This window comes from Ostrea edulis, chromosome 3, assembly GCF_947568905.1.
Source record: "Ostrea edulis chromosome 3, xbOstEdul1.1, whole genome shotgun sequence".
NCBI classification, from domain to species: Eukaryota; Metazoa; Mollusca; class Bivalvia; order Ostreida; family Ostreidae; genus Ostrea; species Ostrea edulis.
In genome coordinates, this window is record NC_079166.1 from 11,992,059 (window position 1) to 12,011,717 (window position 19,659).

General features: G+C 34.0%; 1 long non-coding RNA gene across 1 annotated transcript; it reads left to right on the plus strand.

Annotated features, from left to right (window-relative positions):
- The first annotated feature begins 1,763 nt into the window (after window positions 1-1,763).
- Window positions 1,764-17,641, plus strand: LOC125667727 (uncharacterized). The gene is made up of 3 exons (XR_007367334.2): window positions 1,764-1,882; window positions 14,548-14,656; window positions 14,811-17,641. It is a non-coding gene; the product is annotated as an uncharacterized LOC125667727 (long non-coding RNA).
- Window positions 17,642-19,659: the final 2,018 nt, after the last annotated feature.

Consider the following 19,659-nt stretch of genomic DNA (forward strand, 5'->3'; position numbering starts at 1 on the left):
ATTGTGACGCCACTGTAATTGTTAAACATGCGAAATGTACACTAAATTACAGACGGAAGACTATATTTCTTTCATAATACAAGAATAATATTTTATTTTAATCGTTATTCTCTTATAATTCTTTAATAAGAACAATTTACAGAATTTCCGTAACTTTTGTATCCGTGACTATAAAATCGTCCGTGACTTTAAAATCATTCGTGACTTAAAAAATCGTCCGTGACTTTTAAGATTTGTTCATGCAGTTTCCGTGATTTGATGTGTTTATGGATGTAATAAATAATGATAATTGTGTTTCTAGTTTGATACAGAGGCAATGAGACCCCATTTAATGGATTGCATAAACAACGGAATTTTCCGTAAATTCCCTTCATCTACATGCAAGCGCGAACAGTCCGTAGAATTAACATTCGACATAAAGTTGTTTTGTACTTGTAGAATGCCTGACTATGGATTCATGTTTAATTGTACAAAGTGTCGCCAGTGGTTTCATCCACGATGTCAAAATTCAACACTTATAGTACTAAACAAATTAGGAAGTCAAAAACAATCAAATGTATGGATTGTAAGAGTTCTTAAATGATATATGATGTTATTAAATTTCTTTTAATTATTTACGTGCAATTTGTGTTATTATTCCAGGTATTACATGTCAGTACACATATAATACACTTCTTTTTTTTTTTTAGATTCACGGAAATTGTTATCATCCACGGATGAATCCGTGATTTATATTATTTATCAAATCACGGACAGATTTTTTCTTCAGTCGCGGATACCATAGTTTACGGAAATTCCGTAAATTGAAGAATTTATATGAAATAACGATAAAATACTTGTATTTGAAAGAAATATAGTCTGCCGTCTGTAAATCTTACATTGTTATGATGTAATGAAGGAATCACGGAAATATTGCATACAAATCACGGACAAATGTTTGTGACGAAACAATTACGGTGACGTCACAATGCACTGAAAATTCCGTGACTGATAGACATTCTCTGGGGTGTACACAAAACAATTCAAAATATGTTCAAAGTCACAAATCAATTGATTTTATAATTTTAAAAAATGCACGGACAATTTTATTATCCGTGCAAAATGAATCCGTGATTTGTACTATTTTTTCTATTTCCGTGCATCCGTGCGTCCGTGACTTGTCCGTGTTTTGTAAATGGCGAAATTAAATGTAGTTATAGCACTCTACTTTTGGTACGCAATTCAAAACATTCATGTAAAAATTAAATGTAGTTATATATAGCACTCTACTTTTGGTGCGCAATTCAAAACATTCATGTAAAAATTCACAAAACCTTCTAGCATGAACTACATTGACAGGGTTGCATAGTACTTTACAATGGTTTTCCTTTGATATAGCATCGTCTGAATTGTAGATGTTCAAAGGGTAATATAGTAATTAGAAAAAAATGTGAAGAAATTTTTTTCTATATCTAAATAAATGGAGAGAGAGGGGGAGAGAGAGATTTCTTTATTTACATGTATATCTGTTGATTACAGTTCAGATACTGGGTTTGTGAGTTGAAATTAATCAAATGGAGTGGTAAAAATTCACCTTTATATCGTATGATTTACATATCAGGATTTTATCCAGGTTCGTTATTCTGGTTTGTGGAATGCTAATTGATACTAAGTTAGAATAATCTAAGCTGTATACCAAAGTAGGTCTTCATGGGACTTTACGGCTCTATGCATCGTAAATAGAGATCGGGTTCAATGCGTCGGGTGTGGGATTCACACAATATATGCTGAGCGCGAAAGGCGCCATGATGTTATACCGGTAAACATCATTTTGAACATGAATCGAGAACAGGAGTTGAATCAGTTGATGCAGATATTCTGAGGAGAATCTTCCAGTCATTGAGTAAGTGAATTACTGTGTATCTTATAGTTATAAACTCTCTAATATATTGTTCAAAACGAAACTGACCATCGCTCATATTGTATGTTGTTGCGTCAAATCTAGTTTCTGTGGAAACGAGGGCGTTATTTATATTCGGTCTTTCTATCCCCCTCGTTTCTGTCCAAGCCTTCATAAAGTATGTGGGAAATCAGTCGCGATTCGGTTTGAATTTATTTCAGCTTACATTTAATGTGAATCGTTCGAAAACTTGCATAAATCAATTCATGAATGATTTTGCCCACAGGTGCTTGGGTCATAATATATGAATACACATCTAACCTTATACATATGTAAATAATCAACAAGGTCGGAAGCTTAAAAATGGCGGCGATTCAACTCGCTTATTTACAGGCCGAAGTTCTGCAAAAAATAAAACTTACTGTATCTTTTCCTGTGATGTGCACATCCCAATATAGCTAAATCACAGTCTTATATCCGTACATGTTGTAAATATACTCTTTAAATTTAATTTTGACAGTTTTTTTCTGTCAACCTTCTCAACCTGCCTGGAACTCTTCTTAAAATGTATCACGCGAACCAAAAATGACGCTTCCGGAAAATTCGAGGTAACCCGAATGCCAATGAACAGTATGAAAAACGTAAAGATATTCCGAGATTTTCAAACATATCGACTTGGCGCGTATTCAAACGAAGAAAAGGAAACAAGATGAAAAATAAAGAAAATTTTAATCTGCAAAAATGTTACGTAAAAAAAAAAAAAAAAAAACACCAAAAAACAAGTATTTTGTATATTCATGTAGTTATTTCTTGAGTTACTGCAAATACTAAACGTAAATAATCGTTTTCAACAAAAATACCCAAGGATTTCCAAGATTTACAGGTCACATAATACATTATTGCATAGTACTAGTAGGCTAGTACTTTATGGATATAAAAAAAAAATATTGCGGATACTGAACTTCTGATTCTAGTCTGAATTAAATTTACTTCTCTTATAAGAAACTGGATTCGGGTTACCTCGAATTTTCCGGAAGCGTCATTTTTGGTTCGCGTGATACATTTTAAGAAGAGTTCCGGGCAGGTTGAGATGGTTGACAGAAAAAACTGTCAAAATTAAATTTAAAGAGTATATTTGCAACATGTAAGGATATAAGACTGTGATTTAGCTATATTGGGATGTGCACATTACAGGAAAAGATACAGCAAGTTTTATTTTTTTGCAGAACTTCGGCCTGTAAATAAGCGAGTTGAATCGCCGCCATTTTTAAGCTTCCGACCTTGTTGATTATTTACATATGTATAAGGTTAGATGTGTATTCATATATTATGACCCAAGCACCTGTGGTTTTGCCGCAAGGGAATGTTTTCTCGACGTTCCGTCCCATAATCAATCCGTCCCTTAGTCGATTCGTCCCATTACCGATCCGTCCCTAGACTATCTGTCCCCTAGTTAATACGTCCCCTAGTCGATCCGGCCCAGAAAAAATGATATTTTTTCAAGTGGTATTTACAATACTGAATTGATTTAATTCATCTGTGTATTTCATCTTCATGCATGGTGTGTGTGCCGCTGATATCTTCTGTCATCAGGTAGTCATCCTTTAATATGCTCTATGGTATTTATGGCTTGATTGCAGACTAATTAACTTGGATCACACGTAATGTAAATTAATCTTCTTGAGACTGTTTATCATAACGAATATCTCTTCTTTTAAAAGGAAGAAAAATATACTTTGCCAAAGCATTTAAGGTATTTGTTCCTCCATATTGAAATAAGCTTTCAGTATTTCCCAAAAAGAAGAGATGTTTTGATATTTGACAGCTTTATCTAAGATCATTATACACATAACAATATTCGATTAAGTGGGCTTAATTTTCAATACAAAGAATACCTTTTGTTTTTAGACAAAGTTTACATACTCTCATTTCTTGGAATATTTCTATACCTGCCACATTCTATTTCCAAATCATGAGCAATTCTTTGAACTTCTGGAGTTTAAAAAAAACACAAAAAACTTCTAATAGTTACATGTAGGTTACTGTAAGCTCGTAATTAATGATCAAAGGTTGCACAACAATGCAGTTATAAAAACTGTTTTCACTAAGGTGTTTTCACAAAGATCAGTGGACATGGGACACACATTTACATTGATTGCTATACATAGTTGAATAACTATGTTTTTACAATAATTAATGAGCACACATTTTCATAACTATCTCACTTAAAACAACAATTACAAATCCTAGTTAAGGGTTGTATAAATTTTTTTATTTACATGTCTGATTTCGGCACACAGGCACTTGTTTCTGTAAATGACTTACGACTTCTGTATACGAAGAACAACATTAGTATACAGAAGTCATAAATCATTTACAGAAACAAGTGCCTGTATTTCGGCAGTTATCTAATTTTGATAACTATAACTGCAATATATATGCAAAAACTTCCCTTTTTCTTAAGTAATAATCATTTATTGTGTCTCTGATTTAAAAAAAATGGAGGGGCCGGATCGACTAAGCAAAATGGGCCGAATCGACCATGGGACGGACCGTCTAGGGACGGAACGACCTGTTATCCAAGGGAATACATTTGAAAACATTCAATTCCACACGAAAGCAACGATAATCGTCGTCATTTCAAACACAACAGCTTTTCTCTGTCAAGTTCGCCTCCATGATAAACAATTACTTCAGCGCATGCGTCACCTCAACAGCTAGAGGCCCAAGAGGGATGAAATGCCTTACTTTAGTAAATCGCACACAAATCTAACTTTTTCAGTTTATTTTTTCATTACACGCATCATATTTTTGTGAATAGACATATTTTTCTGAATTTGAAAATACAGAAAACAATATAGATAAAAAGGAAGTTGTTACATAAATTATTCTAAGTGTTTGTTGAAATGAAAAATAGAAGAAAATGTACGTAATTTGAATTTAATCGCAAGTTCGATATTGTCTGAAATAAATGCACATATTGTTTTTGCTGTGCTGTTTGTTTTGAAAAATGTCATCGTTGTAACAAACAAAAACAAAAAAACAAAAAAAACAACAACAAAAAAATATGAATAATAATAATAAAAAGAAAAAAGATAATTAACAGAAGTGTTGAAATATTGTTTGATTGATCTCGACCCGCATAATATCAGGCGCGGATATAGATTTTCAACGAGGATGAACCAGAGGATCTGTTGACTGTTGTTGGGGCCATCATTAAATTTTTGTTTGTTTGATGTACTCCGACCCACATTTTTCAAGTCGGGTAGGTAGGCCGGTATTTTTTTAAAATTTTTTTTTTTGAAAATCAGATTTACAAATTTTCTTATGTTTTCATTAAACACATAACGCTGCCAGACAGAATAGAGTTTAGAACAATAATTTTGTACACATTGTATATAGTACATGTAAATCTTCCAATGTCTCCTGAAATTTACTGAGGTCATTTTGCATTCGTCACGGATGAGGACCTCTACAGTTGTTAATTAATTAATGAACACCACTTTTTGTTACCACCGGTCGATTCCGACATTCATAATAGCAATCACTTAAACACTTTCATGTGATCCATGAATATCCAAGTGAATTGCATGATGACAGCAATTTACAATAAGTTTTAATATTACCCAATATAATTTTAATGCCGACTTTCCCGCATCGTTCAAATAGTTATGACGATCGTGGTCCATTCGTGGGTCTCAGTTTAAGAGCAAAGTAAAAGTGCCGTTCGCCTATTAAATCGTCATAACATTTAGATAATCCTATATCAAAATAATATGTGTGCCTTTTCAGAAATATAGACCATCAACTTAAGCGCCGACTCGTGGTCCGCCATAATTTTGGTGCGCTATCCCACGTGATTTTTTTTTTTTATCTTAATAACATGCATGGCTTTCTAACTTTTGTACATAAATACGATCAAGCCTCGACGGGGGAGTTCGTAGCTCCTTGTTCTATCTTTTTGGTAGATAATGTGGTAATTTGGAGCTATGATGCGGTATATTTGATCGTTCACATAGAAAAGTGTTTGAAAAGTTCCCGGATTAACAAATGGTCATTATCAAAGTGAAAGTAGAACCGAAAGACGTCCTAAGGACATTTTGATATCAAGAATTCTGTAAAACAACTAGTCCAAATAATAAAAAAAAAAAATGGCATAAAGTTTAATACAAATTCAAAGAATGTCTATTTTCCAAGGAGCAAATAAAAAAAAAATTAATAAATTTCCAAGTGTGGAAAAAATGACCGGGTCGGGGCAAATTTCACGGGGCGGTCGGAGTACATCAAACAAATCAATTTTTATTTTAAGCCTGATACCATGATATGTGTTTTGTACAGTGTACTTATTTTTTATCGTATACTTGCAGTTTTATAAGTTAGTTACCGATTAAAACATCCTTTAAAAAAGAATTGAATATGACAAACGTTTATATTTACAATGTTCATTGATAAACGTTCAATATCTGACAAAAAACTTCATTCACTTAGTCTTCATCAACACACACACACACACCTTAAAATAAAATTTGATGATGTTGAAAATAGTAATCAGTGTACATGAATATCGATGTCTGATTGCATAAACTTGCAGGAGTTTCGAACCCCTCCCCCATAAATATTTAAAATTAAGTTTTGATCCAGCATTGATGATTTGACATTTTCCCTAAAAGAGTTCAATTGATTCTGTCCGATGCATGTGAATGGATCTCTTTGTTAGATAATTAATGTCCAGTTTGATATTGGGGGTAATCGTTCATTAATGACACTCCAGAAAGTCTCTCCTTTCCCATTGTGGAACGTATAGTACATCTTTACAAGTAAGTGTTGAAATGAAAAGGACCTTTCTACTTTGCAGTTGGTAACGGGTAAGGTGCAGCCGATGAAGAATTATAATTTCTGCGAGTTGGAAAATATCTTTATTGAATTCCGACAAGCATTTCACTTGGCATCAACTAAATCTACGACTGACCACTTCTGTTTCCAAGCGCTGACCTCGTGTTGGAGAGACGTGGGCGATTAAAAGTCATTTCCCCGCATAAATAAACTCTCTCTCTCTCTCACTCCCAAAATCAAAAGGAGGATTGCAGCCTGTGCAACCCCCACCCCCCGTCGAGATCCGCCAATAAATGTTCAGTAGACTGAAATTAATCACCTTCATTGATTTGCAGTTTAACAGTCTGTATAAACAGATAAAGTTCTTATGTCACAGGTTTGTAAGATACAACCCCCCCCCCCCAAAAGGAAGATATGATGAATAAATATAATAACAAAATATAAAAATAAAAATGACTAGTTCTAATTGTAACGGGGACCGTTACATATGTTCCCCAATTAAAAAGTGATGTCTTTGTGAATCTATAGCAAAAAATCATTTTATTTTAGGCTTTAATTTCATGCACAATATGGTCATTTCAGTACCAAGAAATGAAAGAAGGCGTTGCACGTGCATTCACACACGCGCGTGTATGATTCCGAATTTTTGTTGATGTCGTTCAACCGGCATTTGTATCATATACCCACAGTATGAATTTCATAACGTTTCCACCAAATATAAGGAAGTTATAGCAATTTTAAAATCGTCCAATCAGAATTCAGCACACGTGCATGCACGTGCTGAGCAGTAATTCTAACCACATCAATTTGTAAGGAGTACCAAGAAACATCTAAACCCCTAATATCAATAGAATATGATGAAAAACAAAAACGTTATCGTCCTTTAAAAATTGAACATTTGAAAAACGTTGCACGCGCATGCGCGTGTGCGTTGGCATTTTTGTTCTACCAATATATAGATACACATATTGTCTACGTATTTTGTGAATATCATCCCATTCGCTTCATAAATAAGATAGTTACAAACGTTTTAGTATTATCCAATCAAAATGAAGCGCACGTGCATGCGCGTGCAAATTGGTAATTTTGACCATGCAAATCAGTTAAGGGTCTCAATATCTACCTATGGTATGAATATCAAGCCATTTCAATGAACAATAAAAAAGTTAGACTGATTCCAAAGTTAGTGTACAAATTTTGTAATACACGCGCATGGGTGCGCGTGCAGACAAAATAACTATTATTTTTCATATCTACAAATGATATACTACCATCCTATTTAGGTTTCATATCGATCCCTTTAATATTCTGATTTTCCATTTTTTGTACCAAAATTGCAGTGCGCGCGCGTGCATGCACGTGCAGACAAAATGACTATCACTATGCACATCTACAAACGCTATACTATTATCCTGGAAAGTTTCATATCGATCCCTTTTGTAGTTTCTGAGAACACTACCGGACAAAAAAGTACCGGAGAAAAAGAATAATAAAAATAACTAGACATGATCTCGTTGCGAGCAACGAGTAGGTCTTCCGTCCGATTTGTTGATGCACTCGGAGTTAAAAAAAAAAAAAAAAAAAGACAAATGAGTCCCAATTTAGTTTCCGACTTTAAGGCACTTTAGATATAATAAATTTTTCATATCATAAGCTTCTGAAGCAAAGTTGCGGTGAAATTCGTTTGAAATTCGACTCTCCAGGCGAGCCATAAGGCCCGCGGGCCTATTTCTTGATGTCATTTGTTAGCCCTCTATAGACTCAACAACTTTAGTTCTATATGTCTTTACAAAATATTTACCTGTAAAAAGTTATTGAGATCGACCGATATTGACAAAAAATCGACTCTACAGGCGAGCCATTAGGACCATAGGCCTATTTCTTGATATCAATCGATAGATCTCGATAAACTGAACAACTTTTGTTCAATATGTCCTTACAAAATATTTACCAGTTACAAGTTTTTGAAATCGACTGATATCGACAAAAATCGACTCTACAGGCGAGCCATGAGGCCCACAGACCCATTTTTTGATATTGATCGATAGGTTATGACACATTGAACAACTTTTGTTCAATAATGCTTTTCAAAAAATATGTCGTTTTAAAGATATGAGGCGTCAAATATTTACGATTTTGGCCCTTAAAATCTCTAATTACGTAACATATGACCTACTTTTTGATTTGATAAGATCAAGCTCGTTGAGATGAACATTTCCGCTTCTACAACTTATTATAAAATATTAATAGTTTCTGAGATATTCTCAAAAACATTTGGACCCTTCTGAACCCCTAATTTAAAGGGCCAGCCCGTTTTGCTTGATATCGTAAGAAAGGCCTTGTCATTTTAAACATTTTTTGCTCAACAAGTATTTAGAAATTCTTTACCGTTTTCGAGTTATCTCTACAAGAAATATTTAGGGGCCAAACTGTAGCTCCCTAACGGGGCCACATAGGGAAAAAACGAAATGTACATATTGTTTAGATTATCATTCTGAACAACTTTTGTTCAATAATGCTTTTCAAAATATTTGTCGTTTTCAAGATATGAGGCGTCAATTATTTATGATTTTGGCCCTTAAAATCCCTTATTACGTAACATATGACCTACTTTTTGATTTGATAAGAACAAGCTCGTTTAGATGAACATTTCCGCTTCAATGACTTATTACAAAATATTAATAGTTTGTGAGATATTCTCTTAAACCTTTGGACCCTTCTGGGCCCCTAATTTAAAGGGTCAGCCCCTTTTGCTTGATATCGTAAGAAAGGTCATGACATTTCAAACATTTTTTGTTCAACAAGTATTTAGAAATTCTTTACCGTTCTCGAGTTATTTCTAGAAGTAATTTTTAGGGGCCAAACTGTAGCTCCCTAACGGGGCCACATAGGGTAAAAACGAAATATGCATATTGTTCAGATCGTCATTCTGAACAACTTTTGTTCTTTATTGCTTTTTAAAATCTTTGTCGTTTTCGAGATACAAGGGGTAAAAAATTTATGGTTTTGGCCCTTAAAATCCCTTATTATGTAACATATGACCTAAATTTTTATATGAATAGATTTGGATTGTTGAGATGAACATTTTTTGTTCTTTGACTTATACCAAAATATTAACGATTTTTGAGATATTTGATCTAGACTTTGAGCCCTTCTAGATCCCTAATTTAAGGGGCTAGCCCCTAAATCTTGATATTTTCGAAAAGATCTCGTAAATGTGCACAACTTTTGTTCTACATGTCTTAACAAAATATTTGCAAGAAAAAAGATATTGGAGATCAAAGGTCAAAAATCGCCAAAATCGGCGAAAAATTTTGGCATCCATTTTTTCAGGTCCAGGCGAGCCTTTAGGCAAATCGCCTCCGGTAAAATCGAATCCCCCACAAATCTTCTAAAATGTTTACTCTATCTTGTGTAGAAATTTCAAGACTCTAGCTTCAAAACTAACGGAGGAGATGTGTGGACAACAAGGCCCTTCAAAAAGTCACTAAAAGAGAGATAACTCCTGACTGGAAGTGACGTCAAGCACGAAATTTTGCAAGCAAAGTCTCGTCACCAAAAGACATCTTTCCTGAAAATTTCGTGAAAATCGATCGAGAAATGGCTGAGAAAAACGCGTGTACTACCAAGGAAAATAATAATAATAATAATAATGAAGAAGAAGAACGCGAACAATAATAGTAAGGTCTTCAGCAGGACACGGAAGACCTTAATAATAACTAGACACTCATTACTAGTAATGAGTAGGTCTTCCGTTAGACCACTTCCGGTAAAGAGCTTTCTATTCCTACGAAAACCATTTAAATGTATCAGAAAATGTGCCTTGACAATGAATGAGAAATGTATTATCAAATTTTTTACTCCTTTCTTGTAACTTCCGGTGACGACCGGAAGTACTATTCAGATGCTTTTTCCTATAAATGACAGCGACTCTTATTGTCTATATCCCCTCAAAATTTCACGTCTCTATCTGAAAGAGTTCTCAACAAAAAGAAGTAGACTAAAGAAAGAAAAAGTAGTAGGTTACTACCGACCGGAAGTCAATTTTGAAAAAAAATTATCAAAACTTTAGAAGTTGATACTTTTTATTAAGACATGTGAAAATCATATGAAAGATTTCAAATATAAGCGAGATTTATGGGGACAAAGAGACAAAAAGTAAAAAGGTATTTTATCAAGAAACCGGAAGTAGTTGTTTTGACTACCGACAGACTGAATATTCTTTTGACACTTTGAAAGAGAGTTAATAAACTAGTATAGGTTTCAATTTAAAAGAAAAAGTTTGAAATTTGCGATTCTTTCGATCACTTCCGGTGACGACAGGAAGTGACGGTCGACATGTTCAACCCCCTACTGCACGCTTACAAACGGAGATTGATCATCCCTGAATATTTGATGACCCTATATTTTACCTTTTCCAAGAAAAATGCTGGACAAAATTCCTTTTGAGAAACAGAAAATCGGCCATATTTTCCGATCGGAAGTGAATTTTGTAAAAACAAAAATAATTATAGCAAGGTCATTTTATAAGACATTATCCCTGAAAATTTCAAGAAAATATATCCAGCCATCTCTGAGAAATCACTTGAAGAAATCGGAAAATCGACATTTTTTTTAAATACTTCCGGTATAGACCGGAAGTGACGGACGAAAAAATTGAATGTATGTGTGCAATGGACTACTGTTAGTTGATCAACTCTACAAGTTTCAAGCGTCTATCTATATTCATTATTGAGAAACTGAAAAAACAAGGTTTGAATATGTCCACCCCATATCTCACGACCGGAAGTGAATTTTACAAAAATAATTAAATTTGATCTAGACATTTATAGTGTCTAAAACATATGTAAAATTCAAATCATTAACTTGTTTTATGACCGAGATTTATGGCACTGAAAAATGAGAGAATGAATAGTCTTTCTTTGATATAACCGGAAGTTGGAGATTCAACTTCCGGTGGGATCAATAGTTTTTTTGAGAATTACAACGAGACCTAATAAAGCGATATAGGTTTCAATTTGAAAGAAAAAAGTTTGAAATTTATGATTTATTAATCACTTCCGGTGACGACCGGAAGTGACGGCCGACATTCTTAACCCCCTATTGCACGCCTACAAAGTGAGATCTATTAACCCTGAAAATTTGGTGACTCTATCTTTTACCGTTTCTGAGAAAAACGCTGGACAACGAAAACAGCCAATAAGCTGTATTTGCCGACCGGAAGTGAATTTTACAAAAATATTTGACGTTACTCTAGACATTTATAGTGACTATAATATATGTAAAACTTCACTCATTAACTAGTCTCATGACCGAAATTTATGGCTCTGAAAAATGAGAGAATGAATAGTCTTTCTTTGATATAACCGGAAGTTGGAGATTCAACTTCCGGTGGGGTCAACATTTTTTGAGAATTAGAAGGACATATAGTAAACCGAAATAGGATTCAATTTGAAAGAAAAAAGTTTAAAATTGATGATTTATTTAAACACTTCCGGTGACGACCGGAAGTGACGGCGACAAAAAATATTACATGCATGCACCATAGAGAAAATAGATCTATCATCCCTGAAAGTTTCATTCGATTATCTTTAGTCGTTTTCAAGTTTACCCCCGGACAAAGCTGCTGACAAAAACCGGAAAATCGGACGAATCTCACCAACGGAAGTGAATTTTGAAAAAATGAAAAAAAATGCCTCGAGGTACACTCGTTCTCTTCAATCTGTGAAAGTTTCAGGAAATCCATCCAACGGTCTCGGAGACGAAAGGGAAAAAAAAAATAATAATAATAAACAGTAGAATCACTAGAAGGTCTTCCGTTTGGAAACGGAAGACCTTAATAATAATAAGAAGAAACAGAGTAAAAACAATATGTTCCCAAACTTTGTTTGGGGAACATAAATATAAAAGGGGGAAATAAACACATGAGATGCAGTTCCTTTAATGATAATTAATCCCATTTCAGGAATGTAGTACACATTGCCCACTTTCTACCTTTGAATGGTCTTTTTTAAATATTTTTTATTCCCAATTACATTTTTTTTACTTATTTTGTTTCCAGTAATTCATTATTTTCATATTCAGAAGAATAAGTCCATTCACAGATATGAAATGCAATGCGTGTGATGAGAAATAAACTGAAAAAGTTAGATTTGTGTGCGATTTACTTTTAGTAACTTATTTCACCCCTCTTGGGCCTCAAGCTGTTTAACAAAATGTGGTGACGCATGCGCTGAAGTCATTGTTTATCATGGAGGCGAATTTGACAGCGAAAGGCTGTTGTGTTTGAAATGATGATGATTATCGTTACTTTCGTGTGGAATTGAATGGTTTCAGTTGTATTCTCTGCGCAAAATCATTCATGAATTGATTTATGTAAGTTTTCGAACGATTCTTATCAAAGGTACGCTGAAATAAATTTAAACCGAAGCGCGGCTGATTTCCCACATACTTTATGAAGGCTTGGACAGAAACGAGGGGGATAGAAAGACCGAATATAAATAACGCCCTCGTTTCCACAGAAACTACGTCAAATCTTGCAAGTCAGTGTTTACGTTCATAAATGTACATGCTTCATTCAATTCTTTGAAATTATGTGGAATTATTATTTTTTTTTTTAGATTTCCTTTGTATGAGATAAGACTCCTAGTTGTATTATCGTAGCCCTCGCGGATTTTTTTTTCTTCTTATACATTTGGACAGGACCATATAGGCACTTTAAAAAAATGGAGATAGAGGGGGAAAGGCCGAAAAACAAACAAATAATTAGGCCTATTTCCGTAATAATTATGCTGTTTTTTGTTTACTTTCTACTCGGGTGATATTTGCAAAACTGGATAGTTTATTAAGTAAATGGTGTTTTTTAATAAATGGTTGATTATTATTTTTATTCAAATGCTTATGATTTGAACCCAGATGTCCAGTTAGAAAAATTAAACTGCATTATGATCAGGGATGTGACCTCCGGAATCTCAATTTTGTCACTACATCAATGCATATACGTTTTTAAAATGGATTGAAGATCTTGTCTTGGCAATAAAGTTAATTTGTACGTAAAGTCGGGTCAGCATGATATTAACAGTTGTACATCAGATATTGCATTTATTAGCCCAATGGGCTGTAACGCAACATTGATTATTGCTCGGCTTTGAAAATCGGTGGCCCCAGGTGTCAGGTGACGGTAAATACCATTTTCTACCCAGAGTTCCGTGTGCTCCTCGCACTACACCTCTGTCAACGGCTTTTTACAGAAATCTTGTAATTTAAATGTTTCTTTGATCCAACATTTATGTTTTGGACTAAATATTTAGTCATATTATGATATGTTTTTGGTGCAATTAAATTGATGCTTACTGTAAATAGTTTAAAATCGCCGTTTTCTGATCATAAATTTGGAACTACTTCGTAATATGCGTATGAATGTAGGATATACACGTGGTGGAGATTTAAATGTAAACATGGAATCAAAAGTAAGAAAGGCTGTAAAAATACGATAAAACTTGTAAAATAACAGACAAACAGGTAAACGGTAAATATGCACTTACTAAAGTGTCAGTTGGCTATGAAAAGAGCCTAATGTATCACATGTTGCCTGAACTTTTAGAGGGAAAGGAAACCGAGAATGATTGTTTATATCATGTGATTATATTGTCACGTGATTCCAAGCGTTGACAGAGGTGTATGTGAAGCTTGCGTAACGCGCCCTCTTGTGAGAGAATGGGTAATTACATGTACACACCCCAGAATGATTCTTCCTATGCTAGATGCCTTGCAAACTTGTATATAGGAGGGCCAATGATATCTCGTAATTATTTACAATTTTATATCTTTTTCAGAATATATTTCATGATAGTCGTGTAGATTCAGAAGTTGTGATGGTGTGTTGATAGGCTGTCTTCAACTTGCCATATCTGAGAGTTCCAACACGCAGGCCTGGATTAATGTGTATAAATCACTAATGAAGTTACTTAGTGTTATTTAGTTTTTTAAAAAAAAAATGACATTTCAATTTATACACACTTGCCAAGTGAATTTGATGAGACTGATACATGTATTTGTGAGTAAAGGCACTCTGTCTTACCTGAAAAACTATTTGCAGTTTATCACAACAAATGGATGGGACAGTAGAGCTGTTGCGGACAATATGTGATTGTGATGACCAAGTACTGAACAAGTGGAAGATTAGAAGAAGGTCCAGAATTCAATCATGTTTTTGATTCTAAGGCGCAGACAGCATGGAGATAGTCTTATTATTCTCCCGTTCATCTATGATGGAGAAACTTGTGTAAATGTTTACAATGTTCTCCCTAATAATTAAGTGCCCACAAGTCTGTATTAATTTATCAGAATATAAAGTCCTTCACAGTACTGATTTTAAAATTAATGTAGATTGTCTCCAGATTTTTCTGAGGAAAAGTGCATAGTTTACATGTGTGAATTTTGAATATATTTCATTCTTGTCTGCAAATGTTGTCAAAACCTGTTGTTATTGATGCACATAGTCATGTTATGCAAATGATAGACCTCCTTCTTAATTACATGTGCATAAGATCATGTCAACTCCTTTGTCTTAATTGTATACACAATTCTAGCATTTATAGCATCATTTGTATAGCACTTGCTAGTTTAAGAAGGATTTTATTTTCTAAAAGCTTTCATTGGATATGATTGATTTAAAATGGCCAAAATTCACAAATCTATTTATTATAAATCACAACCTGACCTTAGGCCAGAAAAGTGCCACTGTGGGTTGATATTTTTCTCTTGGATCTTGAAAGAAATTCTTTATGTAACAGTTTCCAAATAAAATGTACTCTCATGGCCAGGGTGGGACTTCACCGAGAACTTTTTAACATTGCACAATGCAATATTTGTAGATTAGAAGTTGTTGCAGTTTCTTAAAGTTTTCTCTCACATCTGGTGCATCAAAATTGGTAGCGTATAACTTTTACATTATGACCCCTGGGTCGAGGCCTCTGTTGGTGGACTGTTAGTCCCCGAGGGTCTCTACAGCCCAGTAGCTAAGTACTTCGTTACTAGCTTGAAAATACGGATGTATATTTAATTGCTGTTATAAAATTTAGAAATTCATTTCAAAATTAAGGATTATCTCCCTCATGCATAGCTCTTATCCTTGGAGGAATTTGGCTCCACTTTTTTGACACGCTGGTTTTGGCTATATTTAGCTCTAAAACTTCATAGTTATTTCGGATTTCAAACATTTCGGTTGAGCATCACTGAAGAGACGTTATTTGTCGAAATGCGCATCTGGTGCATCAAAATTGGTACCGGATAAGTTTAACATCTAGTTATAATTATATTTTATATTTTTGGTCGGGTTGCATAATGTGCAAACAGTTTATAAAATGGTGAATGACTGGTGGGCAAGCGACAGTAGCTTCCCTGTAATAGTACCTACTTTGTGTAATCAACTCCTTTCACATCTCTCACTTGATGTTCCTCTAACTTTGTACAGTTGTTAGGGATACATTGAAGATGTGCATGTGCCTTTTTGAAAGTGATCAGACATTTTTTGAAAAAATTTACATGTAGTTGAACTTCGTCATTTTTTAAGCATTTCTTTAATCGACAGTACCTATTTTGTGTAATCATCTCCTCGTACATACCTCTAACTTGACATTCCTCAAACTGTGTACATTTATTATGAACACATTGAAGATGTGCATATGTGTTTTTGAAAGTGATCAGACATTTAAAAAGAAATGTATATGTCGTTGAACTTAGTAATTTTTAAGCATTTCTTGAATAGATGGTAACTATTTTGTGTAATCAAATCCTCATGCACCTCTAACTTGACATTCCTTAATCTTTGTACAGTTGTTATGAACACATTGAAGATGTGCATGCATCTTTTTGAAAATGATTAGACTTTTAAAAAAAAAAAATATGTGTAATTGAACTTGGTCATTTTTATGCATTTCTTGAATAGATGGTACCTATTTTGTGTGATCAACTCGTGCACATCTAAATTGACATTCCTCAAACTTTGTACAGTAGTTATGGACACATTGAAGATGTGCATGTGTCTTTTTGAAAGTGATCAGACTTTTTTCAAAAAAATTACATTTAGTTGAACTTTGTCATTTTTTTTAAGCATTTCCTGAATAGATGGTACCTATTTTTTGTAATCAACTCCTCTTACAGCATTTATTTGACATCCTTCAGACCTTGAACAGCTGTTATGGAAGCATTGTAAATGTACATGTGTCTTTTCGGAAGTGATCAGGCATTCTTTGAAAAATTTACATGTGCATGGTGAAGTTGAACTTAGTCATTTTTTAAGCATGGTACTTTATGTAACCAACTCAGCTTTTACTTAACATTTTCCAGACCCTGTACATTATAGATGTTTTAAAAACATTGAAGATATTCATGTAACATTTTAAAAATCCTTCTCTTTTTTTTTTTTTTTCTTCTCTTTTTTGTTGTTGAAAAATTCTACCTTTAATTTGTCATTTTTTTCTACTGTTGCTCCTATGATAGATAACATATTTTACAAGAACCAGGCCATTTCTGTTTTTGAATAAATTTTTTAAATTAGTATTTTTGAATATGTTAATTACTAAATATGTCATTGTTCTTGAAATTATATTAATTGAATTGTTATTGTGTTTTTGTTTTGTAATGACAGTTTATATAGCATCCCTTAATTTCAAGCAGACAGTGCCAGAAGTGTGCCGCAAGTTTGCTGCAAACTGTGTGCCAGAAGTCTGCAGCAAGAGTGTGCCGCAAGTTTGCCGCAAACTGTGCCAGAGGAAAAATTTGCATACGAAAAGTATACCTGCGGCAAATATGCCACACACTGTGTGCCAGAAGTGTGCAGCAAGTGTGTGCCGCAACTGTGCCACAAACTGTGTGCCAGAGGAAAAATTTGCATAGGAAAAGTATACTTGCGGCAAATGTGCAGCAACTAGTTGCGGCAAACTTGCCGCAAATGCGCTGCAAATTTGCAGCAACTGTGTGCCAGAGGGCTTATATTTTGGTAAGGGATATATTATATATATACGTGCCCGATAGCATTTCAAATTATTCAATCATAAAAAAAAATTAAACATGGGAATGTTAGGCAGACAAACATTCTCATTGGGCGAGGTGAAAGTCGATCTATCCTATATACATGTACAATCTATCCTATATACATGTACAATATATACATATACAAATCAGCTATATAGGTAATTGCACTGTATATATATGTGTGTACATTTGTATATATAAAGTATCCTATCATAGATTCTAGTAATCACTTTTAATATTTTGAATTATTCAATGATATAATAAAACAATTATTGGTATACGATGCTTTACCCGAGAAGTACAATATTAACCTCGTCCGCATTGAATATTGTACTTTTCAGTCAATTGAACAAAAATGTTATAAATTAATTGTCCTTACCATACTCGGTGATACGGGTGTATTCATATTTGTTAAAAATATTCCGCTCAAAATACGGCAAGTCAAATGGGTTATACTTGAATTTTCTCGGAGTTCTCGCAAATTGTATGTATGTGTACAAATTTTCAAGACGCGAGGGACTGTTCTTAGTGACTACTCTGTCTTGCAGTATATGCAGAATTGAAAACTTTAAAATAAAAGATATACCTTTATGAAACTAAAAATCAAAACAAACATTTCACATTAAAATGACATTTTCATACTTTTAAAACGCTAGGGTGATTCCATAATATTTCGTCACTGGGAATTCCCAATACTTAAAATTAGAAATGGCCATCTTCGTAACTCGAGAACATCGGATCAGAAACCCTAGCCTGGTACCCGAGGCCTTCCGATGTTCAAAGAACGAAGGCCAGGCATCGGATGTCGAATGGATTCTTCCACTGATCAAAATCCAATATGGCGGACTCAATGGTAAGTAATTGGAATGTACGTAAATGAGCGTATCATGGCTTAATTAGCTGTGTCACTTTCGATTTTATGTCATTAATTGCCAGAGACAGACCTTAGGAAATGTATAATACTTGGTTTTTCATGTGACACGCTTGTTTGATATAGTCTTATCCCTTTGTTTTCAAGTAAGTAGGTGATTCATCAACTCGCATATTTTTCACGTGTGTTAAATTAAATCTAACCGTGTCACTTCGTTTTTTCTACTATTGATGGGTTGTATTGGGTTGCTGGCAAAGATACATACTGAGTTTTATAGATGACACGCGCCAGTTTTCTTATTTTAAACCGACAATTTCAGATCGAATTTCCTCGACTCATTTTGACTGGTTATCCTTGTTAAGCAGTATAAATATTATTGCAACTGCTAGCTGTTTATGAGCCACCCTTGCAGTTTGTAAATAATTGATATTAAGCAAGATAACATTTTATTCTAGAAAGATACAAGTTAAACCTACATGCACAAATTATGTAAACACAATGTGGAAATTAGTTTTGGCCTCAAGATCGAATGCCTGTATAGTTGTATATTGTTTAACGTCCCTCTCGAGAATATTTCACTCATATGGACCCAAGAACTTCCATCCAACGATTTTCAGGCCCTTTTATGTTGTGATCTTATGCTAGTTCAGTTCTTAATATATTTTAATGTACATCATATATATGTCAGTTACAATCATTGTTTGATTCTCTATTGTTTAAAATTCATCCATATTCAAGGGTCACCATCAATTGCCTGTATTTAGACCTATACTTGGTACTTTGGCCTTTTGAGCAGTGAGGATCAGACTGTTCTTAATTGTACCACAATATTTCAGTTAACAATCTTATTCAATGATCACTCTATGTTAACTCTTTTCTCATAATATGCAATCAGGTGCAGAGAACCTATTCTGACCCAGATAAACACTGGGTTACAAAGACATTTCTCTCAGCTAGATTTAAAGGTATTTCACATACAGAAATGCTAGATTTATCTAAATTTCAGAATATTAGACTTTCTTCATGAACAAAGAATATA